At 41.3% G+C, this 23,932-nt stretch overlaps 1 protein-coding gene across 6 annotated transcripts in view; it reads left to right on the top strand.

The window, feature by feature from the left end:
- The window catches only part of DLC1 (DLC1 Rho GTPase activating protein), a 479,646-nt gene that overhangs the window by 330,142 nt on the left and 125,572 nt on the right, over positions 1-23,932 (top strand). The window lies entirely within an intron of this gene.

Raw genomic sequence — 23,932 nt, 5'->3', positions numbered from 1 at the left:
CCAGGATCTGAACCTGCCAACCCAGGGCTGCCAAAGTGGAGCACTCGAACCCAACCACTACCCCACCAGGCCAGCCCCTCTAATAACCATCATTTCTATACTTAATTTGCCTATTCATTCACAATCACCATCAAAATTATTATTTTTTTGCACACATGCCCTAATTGACACTTAGAACTAACATTCTCTCCCACAAAAACAGTAGCGCCCATACCCTAGAAAGAGGGGTCAGGAAGGAAAATGTAGCAAGGATTTTTGGCCCTTTTTTTTGGTTAAGACCCAGAAAGAATGTAAGATAGAAGTTTTTCTTCAACTTCCTGATATCTAATTTTAGCTCAACGCCTAACCTTCAGTGCTAGCCTCTGCACAGAGCTTTTCTTGCATTATTTAATGCTTGCATAACCCTATGATTTCAATTCTGTTCTTACCCTTGTTTTACGAACTAGGAAACACATCCAGAGAGGTGAGCTAACTTGCCAAAGATCACTTAACGTGTCCAGAATTGAGCTTCTTCACTTTCCCACAAAATTCGTCCTTGTCATCTCAGTTCATGGCAGTCGTCTTTGACTCTTCTCTTCTTTCACCCCCTACATTCCTTCCATCAGACAATCACATCAGCCATACCTGTGAAATGCATCGAGAATCCAACCACTGCCCCCACCCTCACTGCTACCACCCTGGGCCACGCCGCTATCTTCTCGGACTTGTATCCTTACCATCACTACTTAACTGGCCTCCCTACTTTCACCCTTGCCCCTCTCCTGTAATTTATTCCAAACATGGCAACCAGAGTGATATTTTTAAATATCCTGTCCATGGCTCCTCACCTCAAAACCCTCCAATATCTTGCCCTCACACTTAGAATAAAATCCCATCTATGGTCAAGACGTCCTTACCTGAGCCGGGCCTGCCTACCTCTCCTACTTCGCCTCCTTCTGTTCTCCCCCTAGTTTACTCCATGCCATGCACTTTGGTCTCTTCGCTGTTCCTTGGCAATTACTGTTCCCTCATCTTGAAAAACTCTTTTTCCTGGGTAGTCACATGGCTCTCTCTCTCACTTCCTTCAGGTCTCTGCTAAAATGTTGCCTCTACTGAGAGGCCGTTCTGGCTCACTCTATTAAAATCACATTCTCCTATCAACCGATTGCAATCAGTTTATCCCAGAATGTTATGTATGTTTATTATCTCTCTCTCTTTCTAGAATCTTAAGTTCTTCTTTAAGGCAAGGAACTTAGTATTGTATATCTAGTTATTCTCAGTGCTTAGAACAGTGCCTGATGCAAACATTTGCAGAAAGATTTAATCAGCAAACAGTTGTATCAATCAAAATGCACACACACATACTGCCAAATGCAGAACTGCATAAATGAATATTGTATCTTAGAATATACAACTATGTTTGTATAGGACCAAGTGAAATAAAAAAGAGGTATCAGGAAGTTGAGGCAAAATGTCTACCTCACATTCTTTCTGAGTCCATCAAAACACTTGGAAGCTATTTGAGTCAGTATCCCCTCCCTAGTATCTCTCATATGTTTTTTTTTTCATAAATTATTTCCAGATTATATTCTTGCTTCAATGTTCCTAATTCCTAAAGCTAATTCTTATGATAGTTATACTTGTATCTATCCAGCATCAGAGCCTCCTTCATCTATCTAGCTAGCTAGCTATCTACCTCTCCATCTATCTAGCTATCTTTATCTGTCTTATCCTCACCTTTTAACTCTAATCCTGTCTCTCCAACCATCTACTGGACATGTCCACTAAATAAATGTTGGATGTCTTGCAACGTCAGATTAAAATCAACAATTCCAAGGTTAATCTCATTATCTCCTTGTCTATTCTTTAGAATCTGTTCCTCTTCTACGGGTTGCCTCACTTCCCCTTTATCTCTTATACCAAGTCAATCACCAAATTCCGTCAGTTCTACCTTCTGTCTGTCTCTGTGTCTGCCCCTTCCTTTGTAGTCCCACATCCACCACCACAGCACAGACTGCCATTATTCTTCAATAATAATTCAAAGTCTTCTAAGCTTGTCCCTATGTTTCCAGCATCTGCCACTTCAATGCATCACGAATGCCACTGTCATCTTCATTTTGTCACTATTTTTGCATAAAATCCTTCAAGGTCATGCAATTTCCAGGCACCTAAAATCAAAACACCTCTACCTGCTTGTAAAGATCCTCTGTTATCTGCCTACACTGATGTTAGTCATACTGTCTCCCTGTGCTTCTGCTAAAGCACTGTGTTCGTTCCTCCTCTGTAGTTTGCTCCTGGTCTCAACAAATGTAGCGTGAACCCCTTCATCCAAGTCCTTTCCACTTTTCAATTCTCTTGCTTTTATAATGTTTAGAACAATGTCAACCTTTACTGATGTCCATTTTATCTGAAGTCTTGTAACACTTCCCAATTTTTAAAATGTCCATAATTAATTATGTTTCTTTTTATTTATTTCATCTCTTTGCTACCGTTTCATATTTTAGTCTTTCCACCCAATTAGATAGGAATCTACTAGAACAGAAAAAACATCTTGCATATAGTGCTGGTATGCACCCACGTTGCATACCAGTACTTTTTTTTTCAGGCAATTTACACACACACACCAGTGCAAATAAGTCAATATTCCCATCGCTTACTCAGAAGAAACAAGTTTACGTGTCCATTCAAATAGGGCAAATAGGAAAGAAAGGAAGGAAATATGATGGATTTGGAGAAGTTGTGAAATTTTCAAAGATTGTACTATCTGTATATTTTAAATAATAATGATAATAACAAAGCACTGATTTGCCACACCCCACAGCCAGGGGTGGATTTACAATGAAGCTAATGAAGCGTCAGGGTCCCTCACTTGCCCACATCTCTCTGAGGTCCTAAGGGAACCCTACCACTGTGTTCACATTTTTTTGTAAAATCTGTAAAATTGAGATATTTTAAGTGCACTCAATCTGGATCCTTATGGTTCATTAAAACTCACAGCGGTGAATTGTCTAAGGGCATTTTGCATTCATAGTTTCTCATGTTGGATGGTATTGGGGTGGCCAAACCTTTTGTAGTCATAATTTCTCATACCAAGTACCACTGGAGTGACTGAGTGGGCATTTTGTAATTATAATTTCTGATCTTTTTATTTTCTCGTTTCCTTGGTTGCAAAATGAAATTGAGTGTTCTAAAGGCTAATCCTAGAATGTCTCCTGCTCGTATGAGAAGTGACAAAACCCTGGACAGACAGGAAATGAAATATTGTAAGTGATAGAAACTAATTTTCATTGAAGACCTACCATATTCCAGGAGTTTACAGAGGCCATTGATCTCTTCGAGCGCTGCCACAACCATTTACGGCAGATATCATGTTCCCCATTGACAAATAAGAAAACTCAAGCTCAGAATGTTAAGTAACTTGTCAAAAGTCACGTAACTAGCAAGAGTTTAAATTTGGATGTGAGCTTAATGCTCCTGAATACAGAGTCCCGGATGTCCCCAAACCTTATTATAGGACTGAAGCAAAACTTAGGAAGTAAATATTATAAATAAATGGGGACATAGATGGGTAACCATTTTTAGAAACTAACAAATATGTAAGTCCTCTCCTAGCTACATATTTTTTCCACTTGTTGTAAACAAAAAGTAAAAATGTAATTTTTTTTCCTGTACTCCTCTATTCTCTTGATGTATTACTTTGAGAGAGTCAGAGTAAAGTGGCAGTTTCCTTTGTGAAGTCAGGGATTTATCATTTGTCAGTCCCTTCAGGAAAATGTGAAGGCGGGGGAGTTGAAGGATCTGAAGAGCTTGGAGTGTGACACTCAGGCTATTTATCTTCAGGTACCGGAATGTTGTGTTTCTATCAGCCTTGAACTTGTGATTTGCTGGGTGATTCAAGTTAAGATAGTAGCAGCTCTAAAACGGTATGAGTGAATTGAAATTTGCTGCGTTCAAGTAATTCCTTACTTGTGGTTCCCTGCCTTAACAGCCTTTGAGAAATCTGTTGTCAGGACTTACGTATATTTTATTTCAAGTTGACTTTTGATTATTTCCCTCTTGTATTTTCTTAGACATTTTTGTAGCTAGAAAACAGCTTTGTCATTGCTTTGGCAAAATGCATACAGAACTTGCTACTCACTAAACACATTATGAGAGGGAGAAAGAGAGATTGCTTTTAAGTTCCCATGCATTCAAGCACAGACAGCTGGTTAGGATTAAGAGAACATTCTACCTTCAGCATACAGCTTTCCCACAGCTTCTATTCCTCTCTTTTTTTTTTTCCTGTAGCTGACATAAACAAAGTCAGCATCATATCCTGTATTCAGTTAACATTTTTGATATAATCAGGATATTCCAGTAAATAATTTTTAATACTAAATACAGCAAACATTTCATTATTCAGGAATCTGCATTTTAACCAGAGCATACATTCACACAATGACTAAAACATGTAAAGTAGATTATGTCACACAAGATCGTCCCTACCAATAGCTAGGGTGCTGTTATTCACTTGCTCACTGGGCAAGTCAGACTTCCTGGGTGTTTTTGTTGTGTTTTGTTTTTTTAAAGTGAGCAGATGTGGTCCTGGGAACGGCATGACAAAATCAGACGGAAAATTGTCATCAGAGAACTTGGTTTTGTGATATAAGTCATGACTGCCGTGGACAACCGTTTTGTGACATCCGGATTGCAGTGTTACAGAAGTTTAGGGTGGACCTTTGTCCCTGATCCTGTCTTCCAATACAAACAAGGCAGTGCACAGATCGCAAATAACAAAGAGGGTCAGAGACCACCACATGTGTTTAAAGAATATCCTTCATTCTGTACCCCGAACAATATATCACTGGTAGTCACTATTCCAAGTCGCCTATGGCCGTCTCCAGAGACCCTGCCCTTGCCCCTTGACTAGTTAAACTATTTTAGAAATCTGTAACAAGAAGAGCCAATGGTATTGTAATGATCTAGTCTAAGTAAGGCCTTGTTGGAATTCTTAGGAATCTTGAAAGCTTGAGTTATATAGTAATAAATACATGTGATCATTTATAAACCTCCTTCTGAACTTTGTTTTCCATCCATTCAACCAAAAATCATGAGTCAAGAGGTTTGATTTGCATTCCCTACCCTGAGAGTAAAGCAGCTCTGTGAGACTTGAGCAAGTCAATAGCCTATGTAATCCTCACCTTCTTCTTCGGTAGAGATGGGGTTAAATTACATTATCTCTAAATGTCCTTGCAACCCAGATATGATACATGCCTGAGTATTTGTTGCTAACCATGCTGTGTTGTAGTGAAAAGGTATAGGGCATGGGCCCTACTCTGGAGACAGGTACATTAAACATTCAACAACAGAGAGGGCAATATTCTTTCGTTCAACAAATATTAATTGAGTGCTTCCTGGAGGTTAGGAACTCAGCCACGAGCTGCAAAGACGACTGCGGATGACGTTAATGCCCAGTACTGTGGGCATCACAAGGAAGCGGTCCCTGGAGTTGTCTGGAAAGTGATCACGAGAGAGGTTGCAGATGTGGCTGGGTTAATAAATTCAGGCAAAAGTAGGCAAGATGCGAGGAGAGGAGGGAGCATCGTGAATCCTGGCGAAGGGCACAGAGTCAGTGAAAACAGTGGCCAGGCCAGTTAGGGAAACCAGGAGTAAACTCACTTGGCTAAAGTGGAAGGCTGTGGTCTCAACCCCTAACTTTGTTCATTTACTCTGTCCTCTTTCATTCATTCATAGCTTCGGGAACTCTGTGCCGAGTGCTTATCCAGTCACTGTGTATTGAGATACAAAGATGGACAGGACACATCTCTGCTTTTAGGATAATTAATAATGTCATTTATTGAGATTTTATAAAGCAGATACAGCTGTAGGCTTTTCACACATTTATCACTGATTTCACAAAAATGCGATAAGGTAGGTATTGCTTTCTTCATTTCATAGTAGACCAAATTGACACTGCAAAATTTTAAACTCATCCCCGGAGGCTGCAACTCTTCCAGGATCATACAGTCAGCGAGGGAGTCAGGGTTTAAGTGTAGATCATCTGTCTCCAGGCTCTGCGCCCTTGATCATCACTATTCTGCCTTCTATCTATTTGCTAAATGAACTCTAAGTATTTTGTTAAATGCTAAGTGATTTTAAGTCATGTCACAACCCTAGCAGATGAAATCATGAAAAGGAATATGTACCGTATTCAGAACTTCCACCTGTGAGTAAGTCAGAAATCTATATCCTTTTCCCTACTCCCAGAGATCATGTGTTTTTTTAACTCTAGTTCGGTCTTTCTCTGATCAGTATTTGTTCCCACGATATTTGACAGCTGGGGATGTGGGTGGGTTAGGAGACAGCTAATGAAATTTTGTTCCGTTTTATTTTAGTCATAATCCTAAAGACAGGCCTCGGTAGCATAGCCTCATTACCTTTTTGACTGTGAAATCGGTACAAGTGTCAGTTAAACACTAATTCAATATAATGATCAAAAGTGGAAAGATGGGGGCCAGCCTGGTGGCCAAGTGGTTAAGTTCACACGGTCTGCTTTGGTGGCCTGGAGTTTGCCAGTTCGGATCCTAGGCGCAGACCTACCCACTGGTCATCCTGCCATGCTGCGGCGGCATCCCACATAGAAGAACCAGAATAACCTACAGCTAGGATATACGACTCTGTACTAGGGCTTTGGGAAGGAAAAAAAAAAGAAGAAGATTGGCATTGGATGTTAGCTCAGGGCCAATCTTACTCACCAAAAAAAAAAAGTGGAAAGAAATTTAACATATAGTTTATTATCAGTTTTATTTTCCATCTGCATTCTGATAAGTCTTCTCTTGTTCTTCAGCTACCTAACAAATGTGGAGGGAGATACATAACACATAGAAGTCTGGACGCTCATCCCAGCTGGCTGCAACTTGGAAAGCCAGTCTGCCCTTGAACAGGAAAGAAGAGTGGCTAACTTATGGCCACATGTCTGTCAAGACTCAGGCCTAGTTACTGGTCGTTTTTACATTCACAGTTTCCCTTCTTGCTATTCTTTCCGAGTGCTTCTGATTTTTTTCTTTCTTTCTTTTTTTTTTCTTGTTGGGAGTGGGGTTTCCAAGTAGGTGACCACAACATTCCAAGGAGATGAATACACCTAGAAAGCTGCTGTATTTGTGTAATCCCAAAGCTGGTCTCCTAAATATTTAGTAGACTACTTATATCCCAAAGCTGTTATGTTTTCAAGGATTTTTGCAAAAAGGATTTTGCAAATTAAAGGAAAGACCACATTCACCCAAACTTTAGATGGTTACTATAGTTAACATCTGGGCTGTGTCCTGACGTCAGGGTTGTGATGATCAAGTCCAGATGTTATAACTTAGCAATGTTTTGTTACTCCTAAGCATTTGCTGCCTTTGTTTTTTTGTTGGTTTTTTTTTTTTTCAGACTTTAACTTCTTAATAGATGAAGGTAGTGGAGAAGAGGGGAAAATGAAATTAGCATATGGCACGGACCCAGGGTAATTCCTCCTCTTTCTAAGCACGCTTTCAGGCCATCACAGGATGTTGCAGCCTGTGGGAAGGCAGCCTTCAGGGCCTGCCTAGATGCGCTATTTCTATTCACTTGCCATTTTCAGTTAAAACAGCTTACAGGATTTACTGTCTTTTCAGGTTTAATATCATGTAGTAAGGAAGCAGTAAAATCAGCAATAAATATTCCCAAATTTTCATAGTTCTTTTCTTTTCATCTGATTTTAGTTTTATATACATCTCTACATATATAAACACCACACAAACACACACACACACACACACACACACACACACACACAATATTTATTGCTCCAGAGGAGAACCATCACTCACACAGGAGCAGCCACATTGGAGCAGCTCCATGTTGCAAAGAGCCTCCAAGAACAGTTTGAAAAAGGCCTTGTTACTCTCTGACATCCACGTCAAGAAGTTAAGAAAATCCCCAATAACAATTTCTTCCTTTGCAATCCATTTTAGCTCCATATGCATTAATTTAGCTAAAATATTTGCATGGCTATTCATATTGTTAACGGGTTTCACCTCTTATGCTAGTAAATTCCATAAGCGTTCCAAACACTTGATTACTCGGTGTTCATAGCTCAGCTTCAGTTTTACCTGGAACTATTCTTACAACTTTCTGAGAGTTCCCCCAAGTTCTTACTGCAAAGTTTGGGGAGTAGATCAGATCATAGCATCCCATCTCCCTCAGTCCTTTCGATGACTCTGTGTAAGCCTTTTATAGCTTCATCATGAGGTACCTTAAGATGCAATTGGTGGTCTAACACAGGTGGTCTATGCCTGAGTGAGATCACCTTTCTGGATTCAGTTCTTGATCAGACTTACCATTTTTTATGAATAAGTCCTGAGCCACAATCAAAGTGTGGCTATAGGTCCAGATACTACTCTTAACTCTCTTTCTTGTGTCATTGCTGTTGGGTCAGAGACCTTCACAGGACAGTTGTAATGGGACCATTCCTTGGAGCATCACATAAAATGTTTGCCCACGTTCCACATGATGACCTTTCGAATATTTGAAAGCAGGCAAGAAAGATATCTTCTTATCTCCAGGATCCATCTCCTTAATTATTTGAGCATTTTCTTGCTGGGAAAGGTTTCAACGTCTTTAAAACACTCTCTTCTAGATGCTTTCTAGTTTAATAGCCCTGTTTAGTAAACAACATACTCTGCATCAGCTCTGAACAAGGTAGGATATGGTAGGATTCCTTCCTCCCTTGTTCTAGGTCATACGACAACGTTAACATAATCTGTAATTGCAATATATTTATTCTTGGTCTTTTTATCACCTTCACCGTATTGATGGTTCATATTAAGCTTATGATCACCTGTAAGCAAGAGATTTTTTTTTTTTAAAGATTGGCTCCTGAGCTAACGTCTGTTGCCAATCTTCTTTTTTTTTATCTTCTTCTTCTCCCCAAAGCCCCCCAGGACGTAGTTGTATATTCTAGTTGTGAGTGCCTCTGGTTGTGCTATGTGGGATGCCACCTCGTCATGGCCTGATGAGCGGTGCCAAGTCCGCGCCCAGGATCCGAACCAGCAAAACCCTGGCCTGCAGATGCTGGAGCGCGTGAACTTAACCACTCAGCCATGGGCCCGGCCCTGCAAGAGATCTTTTTACCATGAACTTGAACTAGAATCCTCAGGTCTTTCTCTTGTGCAGCAGAGGTTTGCTTTTTTTTTAAAGCCTAAATATAGGGTTGGCATATGTCCTGGTTATATCTAATCTTGTTCATTTTACATACACCTCCCCTTACCCATCATTTCAGCCTCTTGAGATAATTCTGTGTCTTTATCTCTCCATATATTAGCTCTTTATTTCAGCTTTGCGACACCCAGAGACTTATAAGCATGTTACTTGGAACTTTTAATCAAGGACTTTTGATTTAATTTAATCAAAGTGTTACTTAGGATGAGATCAGTGACAAAATAGAGCTCTCTATCTAGGTCCATATTCCTTCAATTATCAATACTCTTGAAAGTCAGTTGCTCAGCCAAAATATAACTCTGTCCAGTTGTTCCAGCACCCATCCAGTCTAAAGGAACATCACCATAACTTTGTAAAATGCTTTGCTGGTATCAGGAAGCATGTCATTTCCTGAATCTACTAGTATAACTTTATAAAATGAAATCCTGTGTTATTAAGAATTGCTTTTTCATCTAATTCTTACGTTTCAATATTTTTAACCCGATTATGTTATCTCTAATAATTATTATATACCTTTATTTATATAATGCTTTGCACATTAAAAAAAAAAAATTTCTGAGACTGGCCTGGTTGCATAGTGGTTAAGTTCCCTCACTCTGTTTCGACGGCCCAGGGTTCAGGGATTGAGATCCCAGGCGCAGACCTACATATGACTCATCAAACCATGCTATGGTGGCATCCCACATATAAATAGAGGAAGATTGGCACAGACGTTAACTCAGGGACAATCTTTCTCAAGCAAAAAGAGGAAGATTAGCAACAGATATTAGCTCAGGGCCAATCTTCCTCACCAAAAAAAACCCCAAAAAACAAAAAACACCTTCAACATAAATCACCCCTGTGGAATCCTCTCAGACAGCTTAAGGAAACACATGTGATTATCTTCATTTTAAAAATGAGGAAACTTAAGCTCAGAGAGGTGGCTAGAATCCAGATCTTATTATTTTAAGCGCCGTTTTCTTTCTATGACACCACAGATAATAGGGTTCAGTCGCCTTCTATTTACATGGTTAGCTGCTCAATGAATATTTTTAAATAGATGGATAAATTTGTTCAAAAAGTCTTGAATCCAAGAACTTTGCCTCAAAGCACTTTGCCATTTAAAAAAGATGGAAAATTTCTGCCAGAACAAAAATTAGATACTATAATACCAATAAGTACGGCAATAAGAACTAAACCGGTAAATAAATAAAGTGAGTAATTTTTTTAGAGGCTGTATTGTGTGTAAATGTGGTATTTACAGTGTTTAGAACTATGTTTCCCAAATTCTGGCCTACGAATTGGTGCCGATAGAGGATGAAATTTCTTAATGACCTGCAGCAAAATAAGAAAATAAGGGCAATTGTTATGGACTGAGCTGTGGCCCCCCAAAGTTTATATGCTGAGCCCTAACTCCCAACGTGACTGTATTTGGAGATAGGGCCTATGAGGAGGCTCTTTTAAGGTTAAATGAGGTCATAAGGTTGGGGTCCTAATCCAAGGGGACTCCTGTTCTTATAAGACGAGCAAGAGACAGCAGGAGAGTATATCCACAGAGGAAAGGCCACGGAAGGCCACAGGCGGAAGGTGGCTGTGGGCATTCCAGGAAGACAGCCCTCCCCAGACACCAGCCCTGCCAGCACCCCAATCTTAGACTTCCAGCCTCCAGAACTGTGAGAAAATAAATTCCTGTTGTTTAAGCCCCACCGTGTGTGGTATTCTGTTAAGACAGCCTGAGCAGACTCACAGCAAGTACTGAATTTGTTATAGTAATAAATGTATTCAATTGAAAGCCCTATCCTTTATTCTGCGCTTCTTACTTTTGTGTTGTTTTTAAAATATCCCCTTTCTTATGAAATTATGGTGATGATAGAACTTGGTTTTGGGTGTTGGGGATTAATGGATTTACTTAAGATAATAAAAATTAGCAATCCAATCCTGTGCCCACATCGTTTGGAAGTTTTCCTAGTCTATGACATCCCTAAGTGTAGGAGTCATTGGAGGAGAACATTTGAGTGAAGAAATGACGTTCTGTAGGCCAGTCGACTTCAACCAGGAGAATCTGTGATCTGCGAAGAACTATCTGACATCTTTGCAGAAGCCTAGTGAAGCAGATGGGAACAGTATTGTTCTGGCAGGGCAATATGTTGGGTCAAAATGATCAGATTATGTTAAAGCAATAAAGAGGCAATATGAATGGAGCAGAGCCATTGGGTAGACCTTTATAAGGAAACATTTATTCAACAGACACTCGTTGATCCTACGCATGTGCCAGGTATTGTGTCAGGCATTGGGGGTACAACGGTGAAGATGGCACCTTCCATGCATGGAAGGGTCTCACTGTCTAGTAGTCAAGTAGAGAGAAGGGAGTGCTGTGGTAGAGGTGGCCACAGGGTCCCAGAGCAATTCCAGGGAGAGGCCCCAACCCAGCCTGGAGGGTCCTGGCAGGCAAAGATATTTCAGGGAGACGATGACATGTAGCAGGGCAAGAAATGGCCAAGCATGTGAAGGAGTGATGACATCAGTAGAGCCTTGTCATTTCAAGACATTTGCCTGAAAAGAAAGAAGAATGGTAAACAGGGACAGTTTGGGATGGGAGAGAATTGGTTTTCTGTTCATTGTTGTTTTTGTTATTTTGGTTTGGGTTGATTGTTTTTTAATCAGGATGAGAGAGACTTAAGCTGAGGGGGAAGTTGCCAGTTAAAGGTGGGGGGAGGGAGAGGAAGGAAGGAAGGAAAGAAGGGAAGGAGGAAAGGAGGGAGGAAGGAAAAGAGGGAGGAAGGAAGGAAAGCAGGAAGGAAGGGAGAAGGGAAAGAAGCAAGGGAGGGAGAGAGGGAGCAAGGAAGGAGGGAAGGGAGGGGAGAGGGAGGGAGGGAGGAATAGAAATTGAAACTCTGAGAAAGGGATAAGAAAATTGCTGAAGCAATAATTCAGAAGACGAGGTGAAAGGCACAAGTGAAGGAGAGCCTTAGCTAGGTGGAGGCCCCCTACCCTGAGACAGGTGGAAATGGGCTCGAGGTCGCTGTGGCAACAGCTAACTTGACAAGGAATGTCTGGGAAGCTGACTTAGATCAAGACAAATAGTCTCAACTTTCTTGACGCAGTTTGGACAGTAGTCTGCTAAAAATGGATCAGAGCTTGAGAGGAGTCGGCAAGGCTTAGAGGAATCAGTGAGGAACAGAGACAGAGGTCTAAGAATGTGCAGAAGAGCCATTGGTAATGGCTCCTGTCTGCAGAGCTGTGGGATCTTCTCCAGCAGTAATTCGCCATCACAGGAGGAAAGAGAAAAGGTGAATTGCAACTTCCGTTCAATGCGGAGGTTTTGGTGGTTGAAGGCAATGAGAAGCCAGGATTCTGGAGAATTGAGGGTGCATGTCAGGAGTGAATGAGTGGCTCAACCAGAGCCCAGCTGTGGAGGGAGAGAGAGGGGTTGGGAAGCTGGGATCAGAAGGAGGTTTCAGAGTCAAAGACTTCTGAATGAAGCACCCTAGGGAATAAACCAGCCCAGACTGCGGCCCAGTGGTGCTCTTGAAATCGTAGGGTCACAGTGTGTCCACAGGGACTCTGTCTCCTCTGGTGAGGCTGTCAGAGTGTGAACCCAGGGCTAGAGCCTGGAGTCAAGGGGGAGCAACAGGACATTAGATTGATAAAGAGTTGACGGCCTCAACTTCAAAAGAGATGGGAGGACAAGGATTGGGAAACAGCATCAGAGAGAACGTCTCTTCCTGCAACTAACTTAGTGGGCCACGGAAGCAAGAGAAAGCTGCAAGAGAAGAGATGTGCTAAGGGGAGATCCAGGTCTCCCTTAGGGCCGGGAGGTGCCGAAACTGCTGCAGAAGTTGGGGATATAAGAGAGTGTGTTGACAGTTAAGTGAAGACGCCAGAAAAAGACGGTACAGGGCAAAGGCCTGAGAGGAGAGCCAAAGCAAGGAGACAGGAGTAAGGAAGCGCCGTGCAAAGCACAGGATGGAAGAGGCTTCAGTTAGCCACTGAGCCCCCACTCTGTGCCAACACAACTGGTGACCAAGCTCTTGCTTTTCTGGAGCATCAGTATCAAAGAATTTGTCTTTCACTTCGTAATATAATCTTCTAAAGATTATAGAGAGCAGAGTTATGGTCTCAAGTGACTACAAAACTTCAGCTAAGTGTTTCCATGATATTTCTAGATTTGCCATAAGCAATATTCTACTAGAATGAATGCAGACTAGAAAGTGCTTTTAGCTTTGAGCAGTTCCAGGTAGTACTATGGGGCTAGTGCCAATGTTAATAAAATATTGCATCGTTTGATTAGAAGATTATTTGAGCACCATGATTATCCTTAACTCTATGATAATTTGCCTTGAAGATGAAGCAGGTCTATGCTTTGCCCTTGTTCGAGCATACTTGTAACATATGTCTAAAGTAGGGCATCTGCACGGCTTTGGGGCGGTCAGGTATAGTGGCTGTGGAAGCAGCCGTGTGTGGTAATTAAGAATATGGATCTTGGAAACAGATGACGGGGCTTGAATTCCCATTCTGCCACTTACAAGGTGGGTAGCTATGGGCAGGTTCCTTAACCTCTCTGTGCCTTAGCATCCTCATCTGTGAAATGGGCATGATATTAACACATCTACTATATAAGGTTGTCGCAAAGATTAAATGTGTCACTATAAGCAAAACACTTAGCAAGCTCTCTGGCACGTTGTAAGTGCTAAATAAGTGTTAACAATTACTGTAATTGCATATAATGTGTCACTCTTTGAAAGGTATTCTATCTTCTATAGTCAATCCTGCTGGGCAAAGTATTGGCTGTACCAAGTCTGCGATTGTAATCCTGACCTAGAAACAACTGTGCCAAGTTGCACAAGCAGAGAGTCATGTCTGGCAGTGCCTGAAGTTTTGACTGTTCGTGCAACAACTGGAACTGACTTTTACTTGGCACCCAACCAAGTAAGGAATCCTTGCCATCATTTCAGCAATATTTTTGCCTCTTGTCTCTCTATTTTCAGTGGTCATGCATGAAATACTTATAAAAAGCAATGACTTCTTTCTGGGCAAGAGGTGAAACTCTGCAGCGTGGTTAAGGACACGGGCTATCTGGATGGTATGCTTGTTAACAGAGGAGTCTGTTTCTGCCTGTATTTAAGAGAGACACTCAGTCTGGCTTTTGTTCATTAGAGTTTTGCAATCAAGGGTCACTTCTAGGTGGGGCACGGTACTGACAACAAAACAGGAATGAGCAGTATTTATGATCTCAGTGATGAGGTGCATTGCCTTGCACACTGCTTTCTGCGTTCAACAAATATTATAAATATGTCTCAGGCACTGTCCTGGACGCTGGGACATCCCCCCACTCCCTAGGCTATCTCCAGATATTTAAATAGGAACTCAGGTAAACATGATAAAGAAATGAATGAGGCAGTGGTATGCAAGTGAGTGATGGATGATGGAATGTGGCCGTAATAAAAAAAAAAAAAGTCATTTGACTTACTATACTTTTGTAGGTATCTTTATTACGAACACAGTCAGAAACTAGACTGAGGTAGACTGCCGTCTGTGTACTCTGGTCAATGAGATTTCTTTCTTTCTTTTTTTTTTTTTTTTGCTGGGTAAGATTCACTCTGAGCTAACATCTGTTGCCAATCTTCCTCCCTTTTTTTTTCTCCCCAAAGCCCCAGTACATAGTTGTATATTCTAGTTGTAAGTCCTTCTAGTTCCTCTATGTGAGCTATCACCACAGCATGGCTATCGACAGACAGGTGGTGTGGTTCCACAACGGGGAAATGAACCCCAGGCCACTGAAGTGGAGTGCACCAAACTTTCATCGCTAGGCCATCAAGGCTGGCTGTCAATGAGATTTCTGAGTGGTCTTCATTTTCAAATGCTTTCTGAGCGTCAAATTCTTCTACTTTAGATGGGATACACACACACACAATGCAGATTGCTGCCGTGTGACTGAATCTACCCAATGAAAGGGAAAACACTGTATATTTTAAAACATAAATAACTTCCTTCTATGCTAAGAGTATCGCTGTTGTCATTTTAATTCCTCATTTTCTCTTGATCAAGTTAATCCTTTCTAAGCAGTTACCTGGGAATCCTATAGAAAAAGAAAGTCTAAGATATTTAAAACGCATACTTTCAGACTTTTGAAGACAAAGTTATTTTTTTCTCCAAGTGAAAACTGCCTCGTAAATAAAAACGTATCTTTAACATCAATTCCTTCCTTTAATTTGCCATCATTGCAAAAAACCTCCAAAAATCTCAGTTCCAGGCAGAAGTTTTACTGGACTTCTTAAACCTGCCCACCTGCCTTCTCTCATAATTATGCTTTCTCAGGACCACCATCCCTGCTCCAGGCTTTAGCCCCTTCTGCAACCTGTTTAAAGTGCTATTAAAGCATTTAAAAATGTTTTACGTCCATCTGAATAACTTTTGACGGTGGGAGCTGGATGCTGTCTTAACTTGGGTTTCCCTTAAAAAAGTTCCTGAGATAATGATTTGGGTCAAGCAGCTTGTTTTGGAAGTGATCCAGGAAGCACAAGGAAAGAATGAGGGGGAGGGATCAGTGGAGAGAGCCAGTAAAGGGTTAATGAGCAGAGGACTGCTGTGGGTGTGTGTTCTGGTTCCTATGATTGCAAAACCACCCCAAAACTCAGTGGTGTAAAACAACCATTTATGATGCTCATGGAGCGTGTGGGTGAGGAGTTAGAACAGACACAGGGCTTCTGCTCCATAAGGTCTGGGGCCTCAGCTGGGAAGTTTCAGAGGCTTGAGTGACTCCACGGCTGGGGGGCTGGAATCACCTAGAGGTGTCTTCATTTGTGTCTGGTGCTTGATGCCAGCTGTCAACTGGCACCTCAGCTGGGGCTCACAGAGCACCTACACATGGCCTCTTCATATGGCCTGGGCTTCCTCCCAGTGTGGCAGCCTCAGGGCAATCTTCTTGCAAGGTAGAACAGGGCTCCAAAACGAAAGTCCCAGAGAACAAGGCCAAGCGGCATCACCTCTTCTGACCTAACCTTAGAAGTCACACAACCACATTCTGTTGGTTACAAGCAAGTGATAATCCTGCCCTGATTCACGGGGAGAGAAAAATAGAGCTCAGCTCTTAATAGAAGTATGTCAAAGAATTTCCAGCATTTTCTCTAAAAACAAAAAAATTCCTCACAGTATAGGCAACTGTCTTCCTTCTTGACAGGAGCATCAAAGAGAGGACAAAGGTGTGGGAGGGGATATGAAGTAACAGATAATTACAATATAATATAACAGATAGGTGATAGGAAAGCGGCATGCACAAGGTGTAATAGGATCACAGGGGAAAGGCACTTAGCTTGGCATAAGGTTCAGAGAAGGTGGATTTGAGTCAACAGGTGGAGAAATGTAGGGAGGAGATTTCAAGTAGGAGGAATAGGAGCAATCCCTTGGTATGTGCAGTTTGGTAAAGTGGAACGTGGAGAGTGGCAGATGAAAGTGGAAACGGAAGGTCGTGAAAAGTCTTGAATGTCATATTAACAGTCAGGGACCTTATTTTTAGACAGTGGAGAGTCATTAAGAGTCATTGCAAGCATCCAGGGGAAAGATTATGAGAGGCTGAGGGACGGAAGTAGAGCTGAGCTAAACAGAAGGGGACAGATTTGAGAAAATTTAGAAAATAATTAATACCTGGGGATTAATTGGGTGTGTGGAGTGTAGGACAGAGGGAAGTCCAAGTTTACCACCAGGTTCCTCCCCTGGATCCTTGGAGGAATGACTATTCCACTGAGGTGAGGAATTTTGGAAGAGAAATGGGTTATCGAGGAAATGGTGAGTATGAGGCGTACGTGGCCAGTGGGCAGGTATGTGTCTGGGTCCAAAGTTGGGGGAGAAGGCAGGGCAGGAGATACCAACTTGGGGGTCATGAGCAAACAGGAAAACAGTGAGATATAGTCCAGAAAGAACACGTGGAAAGACAAGAGCAGCTTTTTTGGCCTCAAGAATGCAGATGTTGCTAATAACTTGAAGTAGTTTATACCTGATCACCTCAATTTTCTTGGTGATGAAGAAGACAATGTTGTCTGTTGGGAGTAGGTGGAGCCCAAATACTGAGAGCAATTTTTAAAACAATAAACAAAGAGAAACAACAATTATGGATCATATTGCAGGGGCAAAAAAGTTCGCTCTGTTAGTACTGTGCAAGTTTTTGTAATTGTTCCTAACGTTAGCATGCCCTCTGCTTGTACTCTGAAATTCTAACTCTGAGACCCATTCACTAAATAGGCAAAAACATGGCTAAAAACGTTATTAGGGTCCTACTCTCCATAATCTCCAGCATCCTCAAGTTGATTTCAATTCCTTCTGATTCACATACACACGTTGAATCATCACTAAGCAAGAAAATTATTAGCCATCTTCAAATTTCAGCCTTCACAAATGGGAACACCAGTAATTGAAATGGAAAGAGATTTTTTTTCTTTTCCTTTGTGTTTAGTATTCATTATTCCAAAACATCTCAACAATCTGTATTTGTCTGTCAGTAAGAGTTTCCAAGATGATGGTTACCAGGCTTCTTCTGTAAACCTTTGTTACTTTACTTGAGTCTGAACCACAAGGAATTCAGTGTTGATGCCCTAGGAAAGATGTCTTTCCAAGAGTAGTTGGCAGAGGAACAGAATGTGTTTGAAGACCAAGAAGACAAGATCAACAAGCCTTTCTTTCATATGAGCACATGCTTGTTCCCAACAGATACTAACAGTACAATTACTGTCATGTCAAGGTTCACGAGTTTCTTTACCTGTAAAAGGACTCCTCCTAGTTAAAAGGGTTGAAAAGCACTGGTTTAGATAATCCTAATCCGTGGATAATCCCCATATCTCCCTCCAGTGGCTTCAATTGCCTTCCCCAAGAAAACTCCCATCAGAGCTCCTAAGGGTGAGCCAAATGGACAGATCTGAGCTTTAGCCCTCTTAATGAAGCATGGTAAATGACCAAAAGGCAAGCTGCTAAAAGAGAAATGAAAGGAGCCCAGGGTCTGGGTGTTTCCAACTGGCTAATTGGCCCCTGAAAGATAGTAAGCGGTGTGCTAATGCCTCTTACTTCCTAACAGCCCAGCAGGATCTCCTTGGAAGAAAACCTCACCAACCCGGCTGTCACCGCAAGAGGAGCTTCTCAACCACTGTCCCTTTGTCCCTATTGAAAGAACTGAAAGCTTCTCTTTACAGGGGTGCTTTGCCACCCAGAGGACTTGGGGTTGGGGGCAAGGAGAAGGAAAGGGAAATAGCTTTTCTTATGTTTTCTCTGCTCCATTCAAAGAGACTCTTACCAAAATATTATTTTTTCACAATATCTCCCTTCTACGGTCTACAATTGAACCTGATCTAGAATATAAAAATATACCAAAGGGTATAATGAGCTTGAAAACCAGAAACCCAGAAAAAGAAAAATGTGCCCCAAATCAGGTTGGGCAATTTAGCAGAGGAAAATTTGTCTGCGTGTGGGACATGGGCTCCCGCTTGTTCACCCTAAAGGCGTTTACAGTAGATATTTGCATAATAATACCTTTCGAAGTGGCCTTTTCTTAACTCTTAATTGAAAGCACTTCCCCACCTCTTTGGATAATTCCTAAGCATCTGCTTTTATTTCAGGAGAAGAGAAGTTCAAAGTGTACATACAGGGATAATATAAATCCACAAATTGACCTCCCGAACCCCCCTTATTGAAGTGCAGTATTTCTCGGCTAGACATTGAGTCCACGCGAGAATAACGCAAACGTGGAAGAACTCCACTGCTGTTCCCCTTTCCTCCCAGCTCCCCTTCTCTCCTCACAGATTTCTCTTTTCTCTCAACGCTGTCTTTGGCCTTTCCCACCCTCTCTTTCTCAGCCTCCTGAACCTGATTAGAAGAGAGAAGCTAATACTATCCCAAACTATTCATAATTTAATACTTTGCATGCTGAACCACACTCCCTGCTGACAGTGTGCCAGTGACAAATGAGTGGCCCCATCTGTGCTGGTCACAGGTGTCTTCAGAAAAGGTGCAGATGTCACACATTTAGGAGTTTTCCCCATTAACAGCAAAGATACCTTCGAATTAAAGAGAATATATATATTTCCATTTGAATAGAAATTGGTCATTAATAACTTGGTTGTCCAAAGTTGCTAAAAAAAATATTGCCAAGGGATTACTCCATCCTTTCCTCCACCAGCATTAAAAATATCTTAAGGAACAGCCAGCCCTGATGGCGGAGCTGTTAAAGTTCAGCACGCTCAGCTTCGGTGGCCCATGTTCGGTTCCAGGGTGTGGAACCACACCACTGTCTGTCAGTAGCTGTACTGTGGCAGCGGCTCACATAGGACTAGAAGGACTTACAGCTAGAATATGCAACTGTGTACTGGAGCTTGGGGAGGAAAAAAAAGAGAGAGAGGAAGAGTGACAACAGATGTCAGCTCAGGGCGAATCTTTCCCAGCAAAAAGAAAAAAAAATTGTACCAAAAGAAATATATCTCTCTCTTAAGGAAGATGAGATGAACTAGTTTGCCTGACCATCACGTGATCAGATGAAGGTCAGTTTTACTTTCTTTTGAATCGCCAGCCCTTTCTGCGCCTCTGACTCTGGTTAGGCTCTTTACATCTTCTAAACTTCTGTGGCTTAGAGGACACTCTTATGGGAAGAGAGCGAGTCTCGTGTGGTAATCTGCACAGAGACATGCCCGGGTCTCCAGAGACATCTACTTGAAGTGAAACTTCCATAGTAGGCTGAAGTTTGTTCCTCTGTAAGTTTCCATAAAGGGCTAAGAAAAAAAGCCTCCCTAATCTTGTTCCCATGTGTCTCCTGTTCATTTGAAGATTAAGATTATTTATGTGTAGAGAGCGCTGCAACCACTTAGCTAGCTCTCCACGGGCAGAGGGCTGAAGGCATGCACTGATGTTTATCCCTGGCACCAGAACAAGCATTACAGCAATGCAAGCTCGTTGGCTCACCTCCCAAACTCTGCTTTCTCTCGGACTGACGTCAAGCCACTTTGTAAATTGTTTTGTTGTTTGAGGAGAACATTTCTCCGGGTTACAATTCCTCAGGAGTCAATATTTTAACACTCATCTTCTGGAAGACTTCCCATTTCGAATACTGCCCCTCGTCGGAGTCTCCTTTCAAGTAGGGGAACACAGCACAGTCCTGAGATTACATATCGGGAGCGCTTCCCTATTGAGGTCTGCGCCCATGTGTGTGCATGTGTGTGTCTGAGCTGGTTCATTGTTTCATTGAGTGTTTAGGGTGTGGTATAACATTGACCAGGATCCTGGACTAGACCCCCAAACATTTGGCGCTGGGGAAGGCTGCTCCACAGCTACAGATCCAACTCATATGCCTAAATGGTATTGAATCCTTGGGCAGTTCTGTGCCTGTGATCCATTGGAGAGGATGTAATGACAGACCCCAGTCTGGTCTTGCCCTGCTGCTTCCCCTTATGTAACCCAACCTCAATACCTTGTTTCAGTTACCTTGGACTTTTCTCTGTTTCACACACGTCTTAGAGCAAGTCTGTCTTTGTGCCTTTGCCTACACGGCATCCCGATGCTGGAATATTCACCCTAGTCTTTTCCAGCAACTGAATACTCTGTGATGTGGTGTTAAGTCCTTAGTCTAGGAAGTGCCCCACCATGGAAAGCCATTTGTACATAACAACTACTGTTGTTGTTTCTTCACAATGAGCGCTAGTTATAACATTTCGCAAGTTGTTCTTTGTAGATTAGAGATAAGAAACCTGTTACCCTAGGTTGATGCACTCAAAATCCTCCTGCCCAGTCTCCTTTTTATATAAAGCAAGAAACAGAAAAAACCAAGTGGTTGTATATTCAGAGCCTGATTTCCAAGTCATACCACAATGCCTGGTTTTGTTTTGACTTTCCAACTAGATAGCGTGTTCTGAAGGCAGGGACCTGTCTTCACTTCAGTGACACACTCCCACATCACCCAGCAGAGTGCAGTGCACACAGTAGGCTCAGCAAATGCTTGCTCAGCTTCTGATTGTTGCAAGGTAAGGACACGTCCCTCCTGGAAGGACGCCTCAAAGAGCATGGACATCACTGGGGAGGTATGATTTTTATGAGCTTCCAGAAAATTAAGCTGATTCCAGTTGCTAACTGTGGAACCCAGGGCCGCGGTTGGACAAGATCTGCCCTGTTCAAGGGCTCCCGGCCAAGAGGACACCTGGGAGCTGAAATCCAGCCTGCCCTTAGATCTCCAAGCCCTGCAGGGGAGCAGCTCCACCTGAGGAAGGGAGGTGTTTTTCTAATTTGTTAAAAGGTCCTGACACCTCACTGAGCCACACACCTATAGGGCAGTGTCTCCTGGGAGGGCCCCTTTTTATGATTTACTGGATAGTTTGTGTGTATTAGCAAAGGTTCAAGTATAACAGAGGGAGAGGAAAGAGGATCAAAATTACTTCAGTTTGTATAGAGTCTATATATTGAGATATATTTTTAGATTTCCTTTAAAAAGTTGAAATACATCTGTCTACCAATATAAATACACGTGTTAACACATGCATATTTACGCACACACAAAGAACTTAGTTTGGGGTAAAAATGAAAATAAATGCAACCGAAATGTTTAAGAGCCTAAAGCTATTAATATTTATTAACTCACTCCAAAGGATGTCAAAGTGACAATTTTATCTATTCATTCATTCATTCTTTCAACATGTGTGCTAGGTCTGTGCTATTTAAAAATAATCAGTTATAACCGAGGAAGAGGTTTGTGACTTCGTATGCTCTACTCTGGAGACTCTGCAAATATTTCTCCACTGTGGTCAGAAATGCCAACCAAATGTTTTCTCCTCTCCTTGTACAATATGGATCATTGTGCATGGTTTTGTCCACTGCGCTGCTGGTCCTTAGAAGAGCAAGCAAAACAATGGAACGGATGTCAGGACTTCTGTATGGGAGTAATTTTTATATAGTCATAACAGATTAGACGTGTAAGGGATCTTACAGCCGTCTAAGCCATCAGTCTGTTCATTTCACAGAGAGAAAATTGAAATCTGAAAAGGTTCAATGACTTGTATTTCACGTCTTATTTTAGAACGGTCAAATTATTTTCGAGACCAATCACATCTCCTCTTTCCCCTTGACTCCTGGACGCCAGAAATATCTAGCTATAGCTTTGTTTTTCCAGCTCCTAACAGTTCACCTGGGCAAGTAGGAAATCCTTTTAGATAGAAATGATCTCGTAATATTGATCTCAAGTTGTATTTATTTCAATAAACTCATGATAAAAAGTGATAATCATTGCCCTGCACACCAATTATCCTAAATATTCCTAACATTATTTTGGATTCACCTCCAAAGCAAGTACAGTCGTGTGCCACATAATGACATTGCAGTCAGTGATGGACCACATATATGATGGTGGCCCCATAAGATTAGCACCAGGTGTATAGTAGGCTGTGCCATCTAAGTTTGTGTAGGCACACTCTATGATGTTGGCACAATGACAAAATTGCCTAACAACGCATTTTTCAGAATGTATCCCAGTTGTTAAGCGATGCATGACTGTACAATAAGATTTACCTGTCTCAGAGTTGTAAGAGAAATATTGTCAGAGTTTAATAATTTTATTAACAGAATCCAAGAATCTGTGTTTTAATACACTTAAAAGAATTACTATTTTTCTTTTGTTCCTCATAGACATTATTGTAAGTAATGTCCTATGGATATGGTTAAAACAACTGTATGACAGGTTGACAGGCTAATTAGTGGGTGAGGATTTTAAGTTTTAATTCTGTTTTTAATATCAATTTACAAAGATGAGCGGGCAGAATGTTTTAATCACATCTCCCCTTAGTCAAGGTGCAATCAAGCCATTCATTGATGCACAATCAATTCGAACTAAGATTGTTTAAGAGGGTTGAACTAATAATATAATCCTTGAAATTTACAGAAAATCAAGAATCTGAAACTGTAAGCATTGGAAAAGTGAATGAGACATAAAGAGATTATATCCGGAGAAAGATTTATGCATTTTGATCTTACAACATTTAACACTGCCACAAAACCACAAAAGATTCAGCCTTCAGCATTCTTTTCATCTTTAAGTAAATTAGTGATTTCCTCTGTTTTACATGGTTTTAAATGTTTTATGTTCACAGAATATATTTGAGGTTTACCATAAATATATCATTTAGAATTTCAAAAATGGGATTCATAGCAACTTCAGAAAATGGGTAATACCTTAATTGCAGTTTTTAAAAATTTCACTTTGCCTTTTACTGCTTCTTCCTGCTTCCTGCTATTAGTGTTTTGTATAATAAGTACCAAAGGTTCTAGTCTTCAAAGAATTCTTCTGAAAACTGTGAGCTATTTATAGTCCTTTCTCCTCCATTTTGCTTTAATGGATGCTTTTAAAGCTGTTAGAAATTAAAGGTCGCCAAGGCTGAATGTGTATGTGGCAATTTGTCCAAATTAACTTATTACCGAGGCCTGGTGGATGGTGATGAGCCATCTGGCTCCCTTTCTTAGGAAATATCCTCTAAGAGAGTGACTGCTGGGAGAAGGTTTAATTATGTTTCATCTGAAAAAACTCTAGTTCTCCTATGGATTAAACCTATGAATTAATTATTGTTAAATTTTAGTTTAAGAGGATCTGTTCTTCAGTATCTCATCTGTTTCTGCTACACAGGAAAATTGACACAAATTAGCCCCAGCATAGCTATTTTTATACACACGTTTAGAATATGACATTGAAGAAATTTGTCATGCTGCGAAGATGAAAAATGATAAAAATTAGAGATATTGAATA

This window comes from Equus asinus, chromosome 27 (assembly GCF_041296235.1).
Source record: "Equus asinus isolate D_3611 breed Donkey chromosome 27, EquAss-T2T_v2, whole genome shotgun sequence".
Lineage (NCBI taxonomy): Eukaryota > Metazoa > Chordata > Mammalia > Perissodactyla > Equidae > Equus > Equus asinus.
Note: the sequence above shows the minus strand (reverse complement) of the source record. Positions and strands in the feature narration are given on the sequence as shown.